We start from the raw sequence: 20,297 nt of genomic DNA on the forward strand, positions 1-20,297 counted from the left end.
TGGAGATTTCCTTTAGACCCTAGAAATATGAAACTGCATAACAGGTGAAGGAGCAAAGCTAGAGGTGTAGGCTTTGGGATCATTTGCTCTCAGGTACCAGGGAAAACAAGGAAAGTAAATGGAGCGAATGTGAAACACCACCTATGCTTAATCTATCATCTTTCACGCCAGAGAACACTGTACCAGATAAACTTCAGCTTAGTTAATCATCAGAAGGCTAGATAAGTTGCCTCAATGAGGAAAGAAATGAAAGCCAGTTAACAAGGATAAGACAAAGCATATTTTCTCTCATTAGAAAATGGCCTCCCAGGTCTTTATGTCTAAGATTTCATGTGAGGTTATAAAGATACATTCAAACAAGATGACTTCACCCTTGCTAATTATCTTTAGACCCCTGGAACTAAAATAGTAACTATTTTGAAGCTATTAAACTATGCCATGGGGTCTGTCATATGGGGGAGACTCTATTTGCTGCTCCTCCCCACATGGCAATCTCCATGCTATCCTGTGCTCAGGGCTGGCTTCCTGGGCATAGGGCCTGTGCAGGCACACAGGGCCCGAAGATTGGAAGGGCCCTACACTTGGCTTAATGCTCTGTTATCACAGGCTTGAAATTCTTAATAATTTTTTAACAAGGGGCTCTGCATTTTCATTTTGTACTGGGCCCCACAAAGTTTGTAGCCAGTCCCACCTATAATATTCAAACATAAAAGCTATTTATAATTGGTTCATGCTAAACTAACCAACCTCATTCTTGGTCACTGGATCAATTTTGCTTTTACACGTTTGATAAAGTGAGGCAGGGCTCAAATCTGTCAATTCCCTATGTGTCCGTCGCTGCTGTGAATGTTCTTAACATGGAAGGGCTGTGAGACCACGGTCACAGATGAGGAAGTCAGGAAGCCATAGGAACATCTACGGGAACTGAAACATCTTTATCTGCCGATGCAAATCAGGTACTTAGAGCAACGCTACAACCAGTGGGCTCACTTAAAAATTGACTTTCTAAAGTTTGTAGAAAAGGCCAATCAAACAGGAATCAACTATGTGCACACTTTGATACAAGCGCTATTAAACACATATAACTCATACCATGTGGATAGATCTTAAGTTGGTTCAGGTCCTAAAGGGACTATATGGAAGGGTTAAATGCACATTGACAGAGCTCCCATGAATGATAAGACTCTGATGGGATTTTTATTACACTTCAAAATCAGGTTTTATTTCTTGTGGGTTGCACTTCTAAAATTCTAACTTATGTCAGGGAAATATGACTATTAAGTTAGAATAGTTTTACCCTAACTCTTTAAGAATGTAGGTAAAAAGCAAAATTAATGTATATAATAAAATTTCCTCTTGTATATGAATCTCCAGCTTCAGAAAAAGTACCTTGAAATAAAACTGAAGCAATTCATAGTAGTTTCAATGAGGTAAAATCTATTTTCATGAGGACCAAGAATAATAATGCTTCTCCTTAAAATAATCTGAAAATGTATTTTTAGTATTAAGGGTTCTCCTGAACAAGAGATCAGTAATACCTTGTAGTTTACCTAGAATTATTTTTTTAAAACTTTTTATTTGAAGCATCCTCATTGAACTACTGAAGATTCAAATGAAATGATATTGTTGAAGTACTTTGTTTTTTTCAAAAGAAAAAGTAACACTATAATTAATGGGAAACAATATAGAAAGACAAATTTCTGTGATTTTCGGGATCAACTTTGATCAACTTCATATTCATAGAAAGTTATGACAAAAGAAAATCAAATACTTCATCCTTAATCAATTACAGAGTTTGTTTTCAAAATGTAATGGTTAAATCCTCAGTTACAATATTCTCGGCTCTCTAGCACACCCTAGAGCTACGCCCATCACCTCTCCTCAGTGACCTCAGCTGTAGTAAGGGAACTGTGATGGAGGCTTTGGGACATTAGGAGATGAGTCCATGTGTTTCATTTATATAGAATACAACAACAAGCAATATCCAGATATTATATCAGCAGCTTTCAGCCCTAAGCCTGAAGAGATTCTTCAGTGTCTAAAAAGCCCTGACCCAGAGTTGGTTTGGCTTTCCCTGAGACTGGGGGCCGAGGACAGAAGGAGGTGCCCACCTGTGGAAGGCATCAGCTCTGGCGCCCTTGGCTATCCTTTTTCAAGGCAGAGATGGGGGCCCACGTCTGGAAGCACAGCAGCGAGACCAGCACCATGGACAGCACACTGGCCAGCTTTCCCACCACGAGGGGCTTCGCTCCAAGGGAACATCAAATGCTGCATGCTTTTCTCACTGCAGGGCACAGCCCATCTTCTGGGAGGGAGGCACCCATATCTCGGGGTGACACTTAAAAATAAAAAACAGTAGTCACTGAGCATTAGACCCATGTGCTCCCCAAGAGAAACCATTAATGCAAGTGTCTGGAGACTTTCAGGCCCCACATGGAGGACTTCCTGAGGGCCTCCATCACTGTCCCTGATCATGGGAAAACACACGGCATACTGGCTGTTGCTGGAGGCACCGCATGAAGCTGAATGCCCCTCTGAAAACACCCACCTCCTAACATACCCCCTCCCTACGCAAGGGCGGGGGGGTGGGCTATCTCCTTTGAGATCTCTCCCAACCCAACACCACAGCACCAATCATCCATGTGAAATCTCTTCAGCAGAGAAGGACACACAACGGGCAGAGACGGTGAGAACCAGCCAGAGATTTCATAAACATCTCCACTGAACCTCAAGGCAGTGAAATGAGGTTAAAGCCCTTCAGAGGAAAACTCAAGGGCCATTTCCCCCACCCACAGTCATCCTTCTTCCCCTGTAACATGGCTCCAACCTCCAGAAAAAGGAACTGAATAACACGGTCTTTCTGCGCTATTGCCCAGACTTAGAAACACAAACATATGCAAAAATGTTGTATCCCTCTGCTACTGGGAAAACAAGAGCTTTGGTGACAGGTTTTGCTCCAAAATTCCTTCTGATGGTCTTTTATCTTGGCTTTTTTTTTTTTGTCAGAGTCACTACTGATTACCATTCTAATACCAAACATAATATGAACCATGGACGAGCACACCCAGCACTCCCATCCTCTTTCCCCATTTTATTCTTTCTATAGCACTTAATCACATTCCAGTGCATTATATAACTTGATTTATCCACTGTCTCTCTCTCTCTCCTTAGCTCCACCAGAATGTAACCCCCTGAGAACAGACTTTGCTGTGTTCACTGCTGTATCCCAGGCCTAGAACAGCACCTGACACAGTGAGCAACCCACCCACTCACACTGCGGGTTACTTAAGGTACACACCGCTTCCTAACTGCACTGAATGAATGACTGTGGCATCAAGCATTTGGCTGATGTAAACTGGATCACTGTACTTTTTCCTGTGGGACTCGGTGAGATATATCCTCAAATCAAGAGAGTGACCCCCCCCACCCGGGAACAGCAAGGCATCACTGCCTTCCTGTCCCCGGAAGGGACATAGTCCAGGCAGTTAATGAAGACATGAGCCCTGCTCTGCTACATCTGGAAAAAGAGGCAAAGCCTTGAAGCGAGGAGGATGGAGGGACAGGGTGGAAAGGCTGCCCAACTGAACCTCTGAAGGGTCATCAAACTGGTCCCATGTATCAGCAGACACCCGTCAACCTAAGCTACAACCTTTCCCTAGGCTGTCTCAGCAATTCCACACCCACCAGGTGGGCCCTTCCCTGGAAGAGCCTCTCCTCCCTGCAGCTCCTCTGGGTTTATCATTTGCATCAACGCTTCTCATCAAAGTGACCAAAATGGCCTTCTGCTCAGGACTGGAGATTCCTCAACGGCTTTGAATGTTGACTCTTGACCAGAGCTCCAAGACAGATTGTACCCTCTGTCACAAAGACACACTGACAGCTCTGAAAGATGTTCTCACCCAACTTTAAATGTATTTCCCATTTCTGGGCCACTCCAGCTATAACACACTAGGAATTAGAATTTATAGTAATTCTATAATTATCTTGTGAGTATAGTCACATTGCATTGCACTTTTGCATGTTAAATTTTTGGTGTTTAAATTTAAAACATACCCCATTTTTGTTGCCCTGTTTTACAAAGTCTCATATTTAATAGACCTCAAAAGAATGAAGTGGCCCAGATCTCTCTCAACCTCTAAGAAACCCTGATCCCTCCCACCCCATGGCCCTTCTAATAGCGCTATCTGCACTCAAATCCTATTTTCAGCCCAATACCAGTTCCTGGAGGACAGTGGCCATAGCGGCTTCATCTCCTTGATAGCCACCAGCTGGATGCTTGTTGAATGAAGCTGCTCTTGGCCATTCTCAAGGACAGTGGAGAGTGACATTTAGTTAAATATATGGCTTTTTCTTTCGATATAGAGCATGCATACATCTTCGTGTACATCGAAACTAGGAAATGTCCACCTAATACATAGATGGCAAGAAAAAAACAAACCTATTTCATGCCAGTTAAAAGTCTGTGAAGATAAAAAGATTTTTCCAAATTTATTTCTCAGCTGACTTGTGCTCTTCCTATGAAGAAATTAAAAATACATTAATGACCTATTCTTAGCCTTTTATTCATTTAACCAGGGAAATTGAAATATTGGTAGACTGTAACCAAATGAAGATGACTTTATGGACCTGAGTTAATCCTGCCGGTAGAGATGCTGCCCCCTCGGGGGTTGGTCTGCATGTCACTTTAGTACCACCTGCTGGTCATGATGGTCAGTGTTAAAACAGTGACTTTCATTCCAATTCCTCTTACTGAATCTCTTGTAAATTTAAATACCACATATGCTTGTGACCAATAATTTCAACATGGTGGCACAGTGTCCAACATGGGTAGTAACTCCTAAGCCGGGCTCCTCAGAACACCAGTGCTAATCAGAGGGGCCTGGGGAAGGGAGTTCAGTGGCTGAACACACTTGGGAAAAGCTCTTGAAGGGTCACAATTTAGCCAGCAAATTTCAGGCTCTGAAGAGTTCCTCAGCAAACAAACTGGTTTAATTTTGTGGAGCCAAGTGTTTTCCAAACTCATTTAATCATGGAACTCTTTTTTACACAGAACATCTATTAACATTTTCAGGTACTCTAGGGCTTAAGGTCAGAGGGCATTGAGGCTGTCCCAAAATATCATAGCTGTAAATGTTTCATTGTACCGACTGCCTGCCTACCCACAAACTAGACAATTTTACAATATGATTTTTACTTATAAATAACTTGCCAACAGATTTACACCCTTCACCTCCAAGACACACAGGATGGCAAAGTGACATTGTCATCACTTCACAGCCAAGTTATTTTAAAAAGTGAAAAATCATCCCACCACGAGGCCTCAATAACAAGTTTCCAGCAGTGCTTCTCAAACTTTTCCATCAAAACACCCCTAGTAGCAAAGAAGGAAAAACTCATACCCTGGAATAGGACTTCCAAAAGCAGAACATGTCTCTGAAATCTCAAGCTTTATTTTAAAAATTCATGCAAGAAATAGTGACATGTTTGTGAAAGGACAAATGTTCAGGGTTATACACTGCAGCAGTATTTTTAATAACAAGAGATTAAAAACAACCCAAATATATATCAACAGGAAAGTAGCAGCCATACAATAGAATGTACTATATAGTTGTTAAAACAAAGAATGGGAACATTCTCTTCATACTGACATGGAAAGCTCTCCCAGATATTTTGGCATATGAAAAAAACCATGAAACAGAAATGTGTAATACGCTAGTTTTTATCAGAAGGAGACAAAAATAATCTATATTCCAGAGTCGCTTATAGATGCACAAAGCAACTCTGGAAGGATCCAAAGAAACAAACTGGTTATGTCTTGGGGAAGAGAATGGGAACTCAGAAAAAGGGGGACAAGGATGAGAGACTTTTAACAGTACAGCTTTTTATATTTATTGAGCCATATAAATATGTAACCTATTAAAATTATAGTAAAAACTCAAAAATTATGCAAATTTTTAATTCTACTCCATGACATTCACACTTGTCCTAAATTTTTTTTAATTACCCATATATTTTCACAATAGTAAAACTAAATCCATATTTAAACTCCTGCTTGGTGGGTCATCTGGGACACCATATGTATGGTCCAGTGTGAAAAGTATGGGTTCAGGCCATTTAAATCTTGCGTAAATATTTAGCCTTCATTTCATTTGGAGAACCAACGTCAACACAAAAAAATCTGGAAACGCTACTAAAAAATGCTTGCTCAACAGTTTGGGATTTTTATCTACAGGCTGGGGTTTTTAACCAGGGAAAGGTTAACCCCAGCATCTTAGAACTCTTATGCTCAAAACCAGTACTAACCTACCTTTGGTAAGAAAGTGACACCACACTGAGATGGTGCCCAGAGTGTGAAGCTCACAGACTTCTGCCCATTCTTCAATGACAGTGAGTCCAGGGGCAGCCAAACCCCAAAGGCAAACCTCTGCTTTACAGCCAAAGTAACTGGAATTTCAAACTCTCCAACAATTTTCAACACATTTTTAAAAGCTTGGTGATTATCTTTTAAATTAATCAGTCTGGCTTAAGTCAATTTCCTATTATATTTCCTTAATAGAAAAAATAATTAGGCTTCTTTTGTTTGGTTTTTTTGTTGTTGTTTTTTTTGCGGTACGCGGGCCTCTCACTGTTGTGGCCTCTCCCATTGCAGAGCACAGGCTCCGGACGCGCAGGCTCAGCGGCCATGGTCCACGGGCCCAGCCGCTCCACGGCATGTGGGATCTTCCCGGACCGGGGCACGAACCCGTGTCCCCTGCATCGGCAGGCGGACTCTCAACCACTGCGCCACCAGGGAAGCCCTAGGCTTCTTTTGGTTACACTTTCACACCACTTTTTTTTTTAATTTATTATTATTTTTTGCGGTACGCGGACCTCTCACTGTTGTGGCCTCTCCCGTTGCGGAGCATAGGCTCTGGACGCGCAGGCTCAGCGGCCGTGGCTCACGGGCCCAGCCGTTCCGCGGCACGTGGGATCTTCCCGGACCGGGGCACGAACCCGTGTCCCCTGCATCGGCAGGCGGACTCTCAACCACTGTGCCACCAGGGAAGCACTCTATTTCTATTTAAAACAGGTCACTGTTGCTGCCGTGCAGAGAAGAGGCTGTAGGGAGACTGGGATGAAAACAGGGAGCCACCAGGGAAGCCCAAATTTATTTTTTTAATTAATTTATTTTTGGCTGCGTTGGGTCTTTGTTGCTGCATGGGTTTTCTCTAGTTGCAGCAAGCAGGGGCTGCTCTTCGTTGCGGTGTGCGGGCTTCTCATTGTGGTGGCTTCTCTTGTTGCGGAGCATGGGCTCTAGGCGTGCGGGCTTCAGTAGATGTGGCACGCGGGCTTCAGTAGTTGTGGCTCGCAGGCTCTAGAGTGCAGGCTCAGTAGTTGTGGCACACGGGCTTAGTTGCTCCGCGGCATGTGGGATCTTCCTGGACCAGGGCTTGAACCGGTGTCTCCTGCACTGGCAGGCAGATTCTTAACCACTGCACCACCAGGGAAGTCCCACAACACTTTTATTAAAATGCTTTTTATATAACATATGTGAAAAACAAATGGCATTTCTTTATACGAAAGATATGGGCTAAAAAATAAATAAAACACAACTCAGGTATAACTCTGGTGCAACAAGCAAATGTAGCATGACTAATGTCAATAAAATGTACTATAGGTACCTAGTGCATTTTATCCCAGGAAAGATATTCTAAGGACAAGTTTTGCATCCTTGTTTACCTCCTAGGAGTGGTTTAATAAACCAAAAGTGCTATAAATGTCTCTTAAATTCTCTCAAACTGAAATTTTATTTCTAGGTGTAAATAAGGCCAGAATTAAAAAGACAAACAGCGTGAAGAGATGAAGCAGTGCAGCACAACCAGCAGGGAGGCATGTGCTACTGCTTTCATCCACCCTGGTTCCATTTCAGAAGGCTGTTCTCTCTGGGATCCCTTCAGAGAAACAAACAGGCAGTGGGGACCATGAGGACTTAAAACTCTACTGCAATCTCCTGATGATCTGTTGGATATTCATGAGGTGCAGAAGGATTCCATCTTTAGGTTTTATTTCAGCTGTAATAATGAGTTATGAATAATTGATCTCTAGGTAATAAATTATTCAGGTAGGCACACAGTTTCCAAGGAATCCTGGAGAGAGTCTAGCTAATGGCATAAGATGAGTCAGAGGCAGCTGCCGAGGGGACATCCCACAATCACCCCACACAGCAGAGGCAGGGTAGTCAGGGCCTCCCAGCGGGGGCTTTTCAGTGAGTGGGCCATATTAATGCCTTTTGAATAAAGTGGAAGTCCCCACAGGGCACTCCATTGTCTCTCCAATGTATGAAACACTGAGCCCTGATCGCTTCATTCATCAGACCAGGATATTTGTTATCAGCTAAGTACAACCTCTGCTGCTGAAACTAGTGCTGAACTGAAAAACTGTGTACGTATGTGAACACACACATACATATATATACACTTGTGTGTTTATGTGTATATATACACATATACATAGTTTTTGTGTTGATGTACATATATACAAAGACATACATACACACAGGGAGTTCTTATGATTGTGCAGGGCTAGCAAAATAATGCTAAAATAAACTTTACCTGGAGGAAATTATCTACTGTTCTTGGTCTTCAAAACCTGTTGAATATACCTTACCCCTTCTGAGCTCAAAACTCAACCTCTTTAAAGATAGTAAGGCTTACTTCAGGTTTGTGTCAAGTCACATCCTTATCAAATATCCAAATGCTTTACTTCCTAAGTAATGTTAAACTGCCTTGCAAATAACATCTGTCATTGGACCTTCTTATAATTTTCATTTCTAAAACAATTCTAAAAATAACAGAGATTAAGTTAGAACTCAATAATCATTGTACTGAAATATCTTTCAAAGAGCACATGAAATAAAAGCAGCTGATCAACAAACTGCAAATCTAATTATTGTAAAAACTGCATTGGCTGATCTTGCCCCCAAACCCACAATATCTGTACTTGTGTGAGGCCCATGAGATGGAAGACGTAAGGAGACAAGGGAGAGAAGAAATGAAGGGCTGCCAATCTTCCTCAAATCTCTCCTGAGGGAAGGCAGATGTAGCTACATTAGGTTTTTAGAGGTTTCTCCAAACTCAAACTAATAGAGAAGTGGAAACATCAATCAAACTTTAATTAAAATGCTGAGTGCCAACTGCATATGGGAAGTTGAGAAAACTAACACCCAAACACATTCTAATCAAAGCTGCAATATTCCAAATTTTCTACTCTTAGAAATTTGGAAACCTAGACTATATGAATTTAAGCTTCCTTCCTCACTTGCTCAATAAAGGTCATGAAAAACAAAGCCTATGATTTTTCTCTGACCTAAAAACAAGAAGATTGATTGGTCTGAACCCAAAGATTAAAAAGCAACATTAAGCTTAAGCTACCAAATTTCATAATGATTATCACTAGCAACTACAAAATCAACCAGTTTAACAACCTTAGAGGTTTCATATATCATGGTCCATGGTTCATATTCCCTAAACACATTTATTAAGGTATAATTGGCATTGATACACTGCACATATTTAAGGTATATAATCTGATAAATTTTGACATATGGATATGCCCAGGAAACCATCTCCACAATCATGACAATGAGCATGCACGTCAGCTCCAAAAGTTTCCTCATGCCCAGGGTTTGTTTTTTCAATAACTAAAATTTGGGGTGGATTTTTTACATGATTACTAAATAGTAGCACTGCTGTCCTATTAAGTATGTTCTACAACATGTCAAAGGTTTCATAACTGTTCATTCATACTTACAATTATCAGGTAACAGGGGCTATGAAAGCAGCTGAGAAATAAAAAGTGATTGTATCCCTGTTAAAACTACGGAACAGAAATTCAATTTCATAGTATTTTAAAGCAGTGAGGTCACATGATATTAACTGCTTATTTTTAATACTATATGAAATTATACAATGCAATATAAATTGTATTATTTATACAATTATTTATACAATTTATACAATTGTAGTGTAGTACACAAGCTACTTTTAGAAATCTTTGGTGTTAACTGTATCTACTGATATCTCCCATATAAATTTACAAATCACTAGTTCTAGAAATGAAGCTTAGGAATAACTGACCAAGAAGCTAATAGTAACATAAGCGTTATTGTTTTTCTCCCTTGTTGACTTTTAAGTCACCTATGTCATGCTAAGTTCACTATTTAGATATGGATGTCATGGCAACCAAACTTTTTTTTTTTTTTTTTTAGTATGCGGGCCTCTCACTGTTGTGGCCTCTCCCGTTGCGGAGCACAGGCTCTGGACGCACAGGCTCAACGGCCATGGCTCACGGGCCTAGCCGCTCCGCGGCATGTGGGATCTTCCCGGACCGGGGCACGAACCCGTGTCCCCTGCATCGGCAGGTGGACTCTCAACCACTGCACCACCAGGGAAGCCCAAACAAACTTTTTCCCCAGGAAAATCTGCTCAAGAGTAATAAAGTAAGCCAGAAACTAATTTTAACCTGAGAGTTTTCTGCCTTCTCATTTCTTTGACGATTAACTTATAGATGAATCTCATTTTCCAAGTTATTTAAAGGTGGATGGTATCACAACTCAAATTTTCAGCTCAAAATATTAGAAAGGTGGGTACTAGCCAAAACTGCCCATACCTCCTCCCAGGTCAGTGCACGTGTCAAAAAAGGAAGTGGACCAGTTCAGAAGGGAAAGGACTGGGAAAAGAAGATGCCCCTCAGATGGTCCTGCAGGAACAAGTGACAGTACAGGGAACTGCCCACTGTGTGGCAGGCCCAGCACTGGTTGGCTTGTCCCGCCAAAAGCTGTTGGAGGAAAGGATCTCCCAAGAAGGCCGCTTGAATAGAACCAAGAACAAGAAGGGCTAGTTACAAATTATACTCAACGGTGTCATGCTTGCTTTGGCATCAGGAAACTAAAGTTAGCCCGAAAAATATTGGATTTGGTCATCGAGTTTCCTCTGGAATCTATCAAAAATCACCTCAGTCTTTGCTATAACACATCTTGCTGGAAGAAGAAGTCCTTTATTTGTTAGGGGATAAAAACTTGAACTGTCCTATGCCCATAAAGTTTTGTTCTTGCATTTTGTACTTTCATCCTTAAAGTATTTTGTTTTATTTATTGAATAAATGAGACAAAAATCACATTTAAAGTAATAGGCTTACACAAATCTCCTGTTTTTAAAACTTGGGGTAGTCAACAATGACAATGTAAAGGGACCAGCATATCCAATTACATTTAAAAATTATTATTTACTAAAATAGCTTAGATATTCCTCTCCCCATCTCATACACTTATGAAGAATAACATTCCTTATTTCCTGGGGGTATTATTCAGTGTTAGCAAAACCATTAACCTCCCTACTCACAAATCCACCAAAACAATACATTGGAAGAATAGAGTGGGATAAGGAAAGAATTTAAACAACCAGTCTGAAAATCTAATAAATATACTACAGTAATTTATCTACACTCTTTTCCTGTCAACAGTCATATTTTAAATAAATCACTTTTGTTTTCTTTCAAACAATAGTAATGTAAGAAAAAAGCATTTTAAAAAAGGCTTTTTGTTGCTGTTGTCTTCCTTCTAAATGCTTCTTGGTGATTCAGTCTTCAAGCAGGCTTGTTTGGCCCCCTGCCCAAGCCAAAATGAAATGGAGGGTTTCCCTGCATCCTACTCATCCTAAAATATTTTATTTATTAGTCATCTCTCATCCGTAAGTATTAAAAACTAGATAAAAAGCTCATTGCTTCTTTTATGCTAATACATGCAGCAAAGCAGCCTCAGGAAGATGTAAATCATTTACCCCAGAATGTCAACCTCGTTACCATGATTGAGGTAAGTCAGTGTGAACCCCGCCTTCTCTTCTCTCCTTTTCCCTTCCAGCTCCCAACCCTTACATGTTGCAAAATTGCCAGAAGCTCAGAGGCTTGAGTTACTGCAGACCAAGAAATGGCAAAGCCCAAAGTGAAGTCTAAGTTCAAACTTACCCTGTCTGGATTTACCTAGGTGGAACCTATACACAATATCCTCCAGAACGTGAACTATTTTAAAAGAGATTTTAAGATGCACTCATAAGCTCTATTAAAAGACTGAAGATTTTAAGGGGAAAAAGACATGATCACTACAATAAAAAAATGAAGAAAACTGTATTTTCTGGTAGGGAAAAATAGAAAGAAATCATTAGTTCCCTCCAAATTGCCTTCATAACTCTCCACTGCATAAACCACTGAATCCTATTAAATTAACTCAGCCCACTCAATAACCCAATTCTACCATCACAGATACCCACTGGGGAGAACTCCTGTTAATACTATAGAAATAACAGCTTTAATAAGAGTGCAGAGAACAGGCTCAAAGCTGGACTCATTAAATCTACTGTTTTATTTAGAATGACTCAAAACTGAAAGGATATGTTAAAATAATTAAGTAAATCAGACAGAAAATCCATAAATAGGTGTTAGTAGGTGCATAGGTGTTAGCAGGTGCAAAATATAAACAGTATCTATGCTGAAGGCTATCTGCTATTAAATAGCAGAAATTACTGTCACATTCTGAGTCACTGAAAGCTGTTTCAAATATTATAAAATCTATGCATTCTAGTTAAGAACTATTACTCATTTTTAATTATTTTTGACACTGGCAGGCTACTATAATCAATTTATTAATTCTCTAAGAGGAAATAATGTCCTTTTTTGTAAACAGTGAAAACCTATACACAGAAAGGGAGGCTTTTTAATTTAGTTCATTCCTTATAATATGAAAACTGATTTCTCCATTTCTCAATGTGTCAGAAATAAACTTGAAAATGGATGAAGTCCTTTTTCTCTAATTACAACTGAGCATCTGAGCAAATGTGGCCATAATCCATAACTGGCTCAAATATTCTTCAACTGAATGCACAGAATGCCCATCACTTCTCAGTGATTGGAGCTCAGTTATTCATTAGTTTTCCAGACTTATACCATTGACAGAAAGGATATGATGAAACAATCATTACATCAAATCTCTGAGGATGCAAAAAGGCACAATAGTTTTTTACTTCTACGTCAAAGAGAGCACCAGAATCTACATAGCCAACAAGAAGGAGCTAAATGATATTAAAGCCATATGGTGGACTATTATGCAGGCATTTTGTATGATGCTTTTAAGAATATTCGATAAGATGGGAAAATACTTATATTTTAGTGTTTCCAAAAAAAGATGCAAAATTATATATACACTGAATGGAAGTGTTCTCCCATCCTTTTGCCTAGTTCAGTGGTCCTCAAACTGCAGTTCTCAGGCCAGCGGCAACAGCTGTTAGAAATGCAAATTCTCAGGCCCCACCAAGACTTGCTAAACCAGGAAGTGTGGGAGTAGAACCCAGCAATCTGTGTTTTAACCTGCCTTCCAGTTCTGATGCCCAATAACGCGTGAAAAACACTGGCCAGTTCTTAATCATTCTTGAGGTCTCAGCTGAAACGGCATGTTCTCAGGGAAGCCTTGCCTCACCAAAGCTCATCCTGCCATCTTAGACAGGTCTGTTGTACCTATAGCAACCAAGACTTTTCTTTCACAATACTTAATGGCAGTTTGTAATTATTTACTTTTATGATCCTACAACTAGTGTTTTTCTCTCCCACTAAAGCAGATACTCAAGCCTAGCTATACATTCAAATCACCTGGAAGCTCTCAAAAATCCAGATGCCTGGGGTGTGGCCCAGTTAAAACAGAACGTATTGGGGTGTGACTCAAAGGTGTATTTATAATATTGTTATTTTACTGTTCAGCCACAATTGAGAACCACCCAAATCAAAGCTCCTTAGAGACCAAGTGACCAGAAAATGGGGACCAGATTTGTTGAATGAATATGTGAAGTTTCTTTTGCTTTTATTATGTGGACTTTTTTCAAGCTTGCACATGGCATAAAATTCCAAATGTACAAAAAGGGTTCAATGAAAAGCAAGTCTCCTTCACTCCTCGTCCTCAATCTCTGAGGCAACCACCATGACCAATGCCATATGTTTCCTTGAAGATTAAATAAATGTCAGTGCTTACAGAAAAGACCAGAAGTTGGATGGCAGGATTACAGATCAGTTTCCTGCTTTACGCACACCTGCACTTTTTGTAAAACATGTGCACATTACTGTCAATATTGGAAAAGGAGGTAGCCTAGGGTTACCTGCATGTACGTGCCTCTGGAGCTGTTCAGCAGACACACACTGGCGCTGAGGGTCCCCAGGAAAACAGTCACTTGGAACGATATTCTGTGCTATGAAGAAGAGACCCTTTATCTGGCTAATCAAATAACTGTCTAAATTGTCCCACCTATTTTGTTTTAGTTATATTTTCACTTCTGATTAGATATTCAGCTTCTCCAGACTCACACCAGAAAACGGTGGAAAGGTACATGAAAGGAGATACTTATTCATTCTAGGCCCAGAATTAAGAAGTGGCATCCTGATTTATAGATTCATCTTAACTGAATTTGGTTAGCATAAGCCCCTCACCAAGACTGACCATCTCGAAGTATATTAAGATGAAAAGCTGAGGAATGGATCCTAATGTGGTGGCTTAACTATGGCTCTGTCCTTCAAAAGCCCTGACTCCCACCGCCCCACCCCTGTTGTTGGCTACTGCTCAGCACAACACTTTGGAAATGGGCTGTAGGCCTGAGATGTCCTCAGAAGGGACTGGGCTAAGGAGAGCCATTTCGCTTTACAATACAGGACCCAGACTGTTGTGGGTTTTTTTATTACCTCTTTATAACTTTTCACCTCCTTCACTCTTTTTTTTTTTTTTTTTTTTTTTTTTTGTGGTATGCGGGCCTCTCACTGTTGTGGCCTCTCCCGTTGCGGAGCACAGGCTCCGGATGCGCAGGCTCAGCAGCCATGGCTCACGGGCCCAGCCGCTCCGCGGCATATGGGATCCTCCCAGACCGGGGCACGAACCCGTATCCCCTGCATCGGCAGGCGGACTCTCAACCACTGCGCCACCAGGGAGGCCCCACCTCCTTCACTCTTAAGGTCTAAGGCCACTCCTCTCTTGCTGTCAGTGTGACTAATTCTATCAGCAGCCCCCAAACCCCTCTCCTCCATATTGTCTCCATGGCTGGGTGGGAAATCTGCTTGTTAGGACTTTTAAAAATCCACTCTAATACAAGCCCAAGAGCTCTCCTGGGAGGCAGGGTCCTAGGCCTCAGTGTGTGGGCTTGAGGACACTTCTCTAAGGAATTGGTAACCTTTCCTATTTAAGATCCTCATGCTGGGAAGAAATGTCCTGTGGAGAGAGAAAGCATTTCCATGTTAACCATGTTGACCATATATAGGCAAAGACCAAAGTGTAGGTGCACAGTTAAGGGGGGAAATATTTACATATTACATGGACAGAACCAAGGGGGAAAAGAATGAAAGCTCTAACAGTGTACAGATACCAGTAAGGTAATTACCGTAAGTAGCTAAAAGGGAGCTGGGCAGTGGCCACTCTAACATCTCTAAGAGCAACCTGCCACACAGATGCTAAAGCACTGCACTGGCTGCTGGTTGTTTTATGTATGTTAATTCTGCCTCTCTTCTAGACTGGAAGTTCCTAAGGGCCAAGCCTTGCATCCTATTGCTTCAGTTTCCTCTCTGGTACTCAGTCCAAAGCAAAGGTTTATTACATAAATTGTATTAAATACTTGAGTTGACAAACTAAAAGACTAGAGCAGAAAATCATCTTCACATAATGTCACTGTATATTAAGTGTGATGAAATTTTTTTAAAACCAGCATCCTATGCTGATAAGATTAATGTTGAAGTTCACCAACTGTGGCCATGACTTATTGGGTATTTTAATCATGTACAAATAATCATATAATTCAGGGTAAGCCTATTTCCTTAACATCTCTTTTCTATTAAATTACACACAGTATGCTAAGGGCCAAAGTAACTTACTAGCTTATCAAAATCTTGTAGGTTTGCTTAATAAAAAATTGACAGCTTACATATATATGGAATCTAAAAAAAAAAAAAAGTGGTCATGAAGGACCTAGGGGCAAGACAGGAATAAAGATGCAGACCTACTAGAGAATGGACTTGAGGATACGGGGAGGGGGAAGGGTAAGCTGGGACAAAGTGAGAGAGTGGCATGGACATATATACACTACCAAATGTAAAACAGATAGCTAGTGGGAAGCAGTCACATAGCACAGGGAGATCAGCTCGGTGCTTTGTGACCACCTAGAGGGGTGGGATAGGGAGGGTGGGAGGGAGGGAGACGCAAGAGGGAAGAGATATGGGTATATATGTATATGTATAACTGATACACTGTTATAAAGCAGAAACTAACACACCATTGTAAAGCAGTTATACGCCAATAAAAATGTTTTTAAAAACCTGACAGCTTAACAAAAATATAAAATTATGAGCTAGAATTAGAATAATCTTTAGGAATATGAGTTAACATTATCACACCTTCACATCCATTAGTCCAGAGTTTCCATAATTATGAAAGAAAATATTCCCAAATACTGTTTTATGAATTTCATGACCCAGAATATAATAAAGTAAAAACCTCTATCTCATTCACTAATCATTTTAAGCTTAATTTTATTCTACTGTGATAACTAAAAAAAGAATACCAGATATATATATATTTTTTTAATAAATTTATTTATTTATTTTTGGCTGTGTTGGGTCTTCGTTTCTGTGCGAGGGCTTTCTCTAGTTGCGACGAGCGGGGGCCACTCTTCATCGTGGTGTGCGGGCCTCTCACTATCGCAGCCTCTCTTGTTACAGAGCACAGGCTCCAGACGCGCAGGCTCAGCAGTTGTGGCTCACGGGCCCAGTTGCTCTGCGGCATGTGGGATCTTCCCAGACCAGGGCTCGAACCCGTGTCCCCTGAATTGGCAGGCAGATTCTCAACCACTGTGCCACCAGGAAAGCCCCAGATATTTTTATGCCAAAAAAAAAACCCTCTCTCGAAACATACATTAATCAAGTGTAATGCCTGTGGCCTTTTTTTTTTTAATTCCATAGCGAATGCAGAAAGTTAATAAAAATGCAAAGGAATGTGGTATTTACACTGTAATTAAAATTCACAACATCATAGTATATGAAAAATGTTGATGGTAGAGTGGTGCCCTCAAGTGGCACGGTGATAAATTGCAACTGTCTAACGGGAAAGTTCTTTGATTAATTAAATCTAAAGTGCATATCGCCTGGACCTAGAGTTCACAGAGGCTGGTAACAAGTGTCCTACAGACCAGCTGGGGCTCACGGTCTACCTAAGTCCCTCCTTTAACAAGGGCACCACGGGGTAGTCTGGCATGTAAAGGTACCATACACTTTCCTTATTATCTAAGAAGGTTAGGGGTGTGTCTGCAAAACGTGAAGAGAGTCAGATCTACTCTGATCTGTTAAGGGAGCAGCATTCATAACATTACAGAAATCTTTTTAGAAGGTATTTTCTATCCAGCCCTTAACCAATATCCTAAGTTTGTGGCCTAGTATGTAAAGCAGAATTTAAAACCTTATCTAACCAAATTGCTTGAAGAATGGGTGGTACTTGTTGATGTGCTTTGATCACAAACCAAAAGTTCACCTGTCAACACTCTCAGGAAAGGATCCTAAAAATATGAGTTTAGTTTCCTGCCTCCGTATATGCATTAAACACAACAATCGCTAATGAGCTGCTGCCTTACACAGCTAAAAGGTCAACATTCTGAGGACCAGTTTTCTTCCGACAGCCATAGAGATATGAAAGAAGAGATATGAAAGAAGAGATGGCAACAGAAGCGTTACAATCTCAAGAAAGATCCTAGAAGAAGGTTTTAAAATCACATACCTGACATCACATTGCTTTGCTTGGGAGACTTTCCTCTCTTAAATGTGTAATGTAAAAAGAAAAGCTTCCATTTAGTAGAGAGTTCCAGTTGCAGTTATTGGGTGGTGTCTAAGAAAACTGAAGCTCAGATTAGGAACCTGCATAACCTTAATCTCAGTTAAGAACAAGACTGGCTTTACTTCCTGACCTGTTCACCTTCAAAGCCTGTGGTCTTAACCTGTGACACTGTACTGCCTTCCTTTGAGCATTCTAAGATTTTGTGGGCAGCCATATCCATGATTCTTCATGATTTCAGCAGTTCTAAAAGTCAAACGTCTACAAAAGTAGGCAGGTAGTGGAAAGCTGTAAGAAATGGTGAGGAGTGGCGGGAACGTGGTGAATCGGAGAGGAGTCCAGGGTCTGCCTAAAGAAGGCCGCTGCCTGCAGCTCCAGCCCACACTGGCTACACAGGCAGCAGTGTTAGCAAATATTTTGATTTTTTTCAAGAGAAGACGAAAAGCCCAATTTTATGAAAGCGACCCATTTTTAAATACTGGCAACTAATTTAGATTTAAAAAGAAACAACTCTGCAAGCCAAACAAAGACATCTGAAAGTTGAATGTGACCAGTACGTAATATGTTGTAGAGATTCTGATGATGAATGATTCCTGTCCAAGAGATTTTAGACTAGACTTTTGGTATCAAATGATTTGTCAATTATCCTCACTATTGAATTTACTCTACACACCTAGGCTTCGTCTGCCATCTTCAGCTCAAGTCATACGTCCTGAGATGAGTTCAGGTACAGCGAAGGTCACTAACAAATCACTTCCCATTCAACTGGCCCCAGCCCCCTCATCTCTCTCATTCTCCTCCCACCTCCCTACACACACACACACCCATCACCTCAAGTCTGAAACTTTCAAGTTTGGTCTTCGTACATCTTATGTCACATCCCTTTAATCAACTTTTTTTTCCTATTCTCTTAAATTCTTCACATTCCTCATTAGTTGAAGAAACCAAAATTGGATACATTCTTTACATTATGATTTTTATAACTCTTGGGTCAGATTTAGGCCTTACTCTTAATGTTTCCATAAAGAGTCTCTAGTAATTTTCATAAATTTATCATCCTGTTCTAAACAGCTGGAAGAGTACCTCTAGGATTTAAGGTAAAAAACTACTCTTTGGTAGAAGTCATAAAGCATGTTCAGGACACCAGAAAAGTGCCAGCATTATTCCCATTCTTCACATAGGAATTTATCAAAAATTATGAAGTCTAGATAACTACTTTTTAAAATTCTGGACACAGAGACCATTTAAAAGGCTGATTTTTAAATAAAATAGTAGCATCAGTAACATTTGCTTTTATAGTTCCTATGACATATTAAGAAGTAGAAAAGTTTATCACACCGATTTTAAACCCACAGTCCTATGGGCAAAAGCTGGAAGAATTTAGAGTAGCCTCAAAACCTCTGAATGAAAGAGTAGATTATGGGATGGAAATCTGTTCTTCTCAAGGGCTGATTTCTTGGATCACTCTTCCTTCTCCTTTCTCTTCCTCCTGTGTTTGACGTACAAGTTTCTTATCCTAACTTCAGTTCCAACTAACTTTTCACTGCAGCAAATTCAAACAACTTTAAGCTAAAAATGAAGATTCATCCTTATTTGTATGAGATGTACTGTCCAACAACATTAGAGTTTTTCTCTACCATGAAAGTTTATAGGGTTTGATTAAAATAAAAGGAAAGGAAGTAACAAGAGGGTCATCAATATAAGATAATTCTAGATGGGAGCCCCTGTGTGGTTTAAATGTCTAATTTGAGGGCTGTATGACTACAGACTTTGAAAACCTCCTCCATGGGAAAAAGCCAAGCAAAGTCAATACTGTATTTCCTTCAGTACACTCTATTCACCTCAAATGTGAATTACCATCGATTTGTATTTCCTAACATTTCTAAAAATGCAGTCATTATAAACAATTCTTATTTCCTCATTCAAGTCCCAATCAAGTTAAGCGGAAGCAAGGCTGTAATTGAGACTTTGGTACGCATAAAAATCTTACTTTCACATAATCTACCCCATTTCCCTACTCTAGGTCACTTGGGTACTTCACTCACCTGCTGAAATGCCTTTAAAAATCTCATCTGAAGACAGTCATTCAAGGAGATTTTCTATCTCTTACTAAATTCTTACTTTAATGCAAAAAGCATAGTAAACAGTACTCCGTGTTTTTTTTTTTTTTTTTTTTTGTGGTACGTGGGCCTCTCACTGTTGTGGCCTATCCCGTTGCGGAGCACAGGCTCCGGATGCGCAGGCTCAGCGGCCATGGCTCACGGGCCCAGCCGCTCCGCGGCATGTGGGATCTTCCCAGACCGGGGCACGAACCCGTGTCCCCTGCATCGGCAGGCGGACTCTCAACCACTGCGCCACCAGGGAAGCCCACTCCGTGTTTTTAATCAGCTAAGAGCTGCACACACACAGCAGCCAACTCAAGATT

The 20,297-nt window shown here is 40.6% G+C and overlaps 1 protein-coding gene across 1 annotated transcript in view; it reads right to left on the bottom strand.

Moving 5' to 3' along the window:
- The window catches only part of NEK11 (NIMA related kinase 11), a gene marked incomplete at its 3' end in the record, with an annotated part of 277,346 nt that overhangs the window by 256,821 nt on the left and 228 nt on the right, over window positions 1-20,297 (bottom strand).

Source organism: Hyperoodon ampullatus (genome assembly GCF_949752795.1).
Source record: "Hyperoodon ampullatus genome assembly, chromosome: 5".
NCBI lineage: Eukaryota > Metazoa > Chordata > Mammalia > Artiodactyla > Ziphiidae > Hyperoodon > Hyperoodon ampullatus.